Source organism: Macrobrachium nipponense, chromosome 8, assembly GCF_015104395.2.
Source record: "Macrobrachium nipponense isolate FS-2020 chromosome 8, ASM1510439v2, whole genome shotgun sequence".
Taxonomy (NCBI): domain Eukaryota; kingdom Metazoa; phylum Arthropoda; class Malacostraca; order Decapoda; family Palaemonidae; genus Macrobrachium; species Macrobrachium nipponense.
In genome coordinates, this window is record NC_087203.1 from 64,844,369 (window position 1) to 64,846,868 (window position 2,500).

The following is a 2,500-nucleotide window of genomic DNA, read 5'->3' on the forward strand; positions in this document are numbered from 1 at the left end:
TTCCAAATAGCAATGCGCCAAATGAGGTCAAGGTCGTTTATGGGTCAAAGATCAAAAGGGAATCTAACTTTGGAACTATTTGAGATAAAGACTTCATATCTTTTTAAATCAAATAATGAAGTGAGTTACTCAAGTCAAAGGCTAAAGAGAATTTAGCCTTGACCAAAAAATTAAAATATATGTGAGAGGCGCGTCACATCCGCCACGGAAAACCCTGCTAATGAAAGCTGATAGCCGAAGTGAGGTTAAGGTGAAAGTCATACTGAATAGTCAAAAAACATATCTGGTATGCATCTTACACTACTGAAGCTGTCATCATGCACTTATATATGGAGTTCAAAGGTCGAGAAGTAATTTATCCTTACCCGTAAATTTTGAATCTTACAAGAAAATTCACATATCAAAAAGTAAGGTTTACGGATCAAATAGCATAAACCTGCCGTAACTTGCGAATCTTGCATGTTAGCCTTTACACTTGCATTATATAGTTCTCTAATGAAGCCTAAGTCAGAGTGAGGTCGAGAAAATTCTGAAAGGAAAACCCTTTAAACCAACTTATTTATACCTGCAGCCTTTAAACCAAATGAAACATGAGCTTCAACAATGACATGCATATTTCACAAATACAGGTCAATGTGAAGAGTCAAGCTCAAAGAAGAATATAGCCTAAAACTTAATTTTGAAACGTAAGATACACCTCATATTCGTCATTCATAATCAACACAAGCAGCCAACACACGTAGCAAAGGTCAAGATTATGATCACAGGCCACATTGGTATTTACCTTCTACTTTGTTGCATAACTATACAAGACAAATGTTTGACAATTGACATGAAAAATGCAAAAATGAACCCAGCGGCAGAGAGAGGTCCACGGCACGGACATTATTATACTTAAAGGGAAAAGACCAAATATGAATTCAGTGCTGACCAAATATGTTTATTCTTATTCTATCTGGCCAGCAAGCGTGCATGAGGCTGATGGGCATGTGAGGTCATTTTCATATTGAGATTTCAAGGGCTGAATGACTATTACAACTCGCCCATAAGATTACATTGAACTATGTAAGGCAGATCTATTTGGAACGCGTAATTCATTGATGATGCCCCTGTGCAGGGTGAGCTGAAGGTCAAGGCATACTACATGTCAAAACATTAAACTGAATTTTGAATCTGGCCAAAAACAATTTCGAACCAATAATAGTTCAACCCCTTACAGCCATAGCAGAGCTGGGAGTTATTTACATGCATATATACTAAATCCACGCAAATATACGTGTGCGTGTGCGCGCTCGTAAGTACCTTGTGACGGTGCGTTTAGTGCGTATGACAATAAAAAAATATATCTTATGCATTTTTGGATTCCGCTAGCAATCTTCTGACACAGATAACATTTTAATCTAAATATTTGCAACACAGGGTAAAAAGCCTAATAAATTACATGAAGGGACACCATCCCTTATAAATAAATGTCTGATTTTTTGTTTTAAGACAAAAGCCGCACGGCTTCCAAACAGATCAGGTTTCTGGCAATATCTGGAAATGAGATTAAGTCTAGTAGACAGCGTATGAGCATGTATATGAAATGTGGTTATTTCTCGAGCTTAAACACTCGTACCTACAAAATCGCCTGGAATTAATGAAACATTATTTTAAAAGACTATTTTACTTCTAAAATTCTACCGTAGCATGTAGTCGCATGTTAATATCTTTGGAGCATATCGGTCATTAATACCTGTAAATACATATGTAGTAATTCACGGTTGCCCGCGTGCTTAAAACGCTAAATAAAAATGTATACACTATCAAGTACACAATACACACAGTTTATATCTATCTATCTATCTATCTATCTATCTATCTATCTATCTATCTATCTATCTATATATATATATATATATCTATATATATATATATATATATATATATATATATATATATATATATATATATATTATATATATATATATATATAATGGGTTTGGGAATAGAAATAAACATATTTATGAAGGAATATGTTTACCTGAGTGGAGATATTTATTTACGAATAATACGAAAAGTATGAACCGAAGGCAAGCCACAGTGTGCAGCAGTCTTCACGCGCTTTCCAAGTTATGGAAAGGAGGTGATAAACCGAAATAAAACCTACAAAATGCTATCATACAAAAGCAGGACACGTCTGCCGGGCAATTTAGCTGAGAACAAGCTGCAACGACTCTGCCAGCGGAATTCCATTGTTATTCAAGTCGTGTCCCTCCCTGTTGCATTATGAGGACTCACTGTTACTTAATGGCTTTGTCGGTGTAGACAGGTTTGGTGTTAACGGAAAGAGAAGGCTTTAGAAAAATTGATATACAGATAGAATATTCCAATTTATTTCATTTTGTACTGGCAACGCGTGGCTTGGGACATTATTTATCCATAGGTAATAAAACGTCAGTGCAAAATAACATTTCATAAAAGTTACTGAATGCCATTTTAATCATTCAAAAACTTGAAT

The 2,500-nt window shown here is 35.2% G+C and overlaps 1 long non-coding RNA gene across 2 annotated transcripts in view; it reads right to left on the reverse strand.

Annotated features, from left to right (window-relative positions):
- Window positions 1-2,500, reverse strand: part of LOC135223277 (uncharacterized) — a 561,157-nt gene that overhangs the window by 236,368 nt on the left and 322,289 nt on the right. The window lies entirely within an intron of this gene.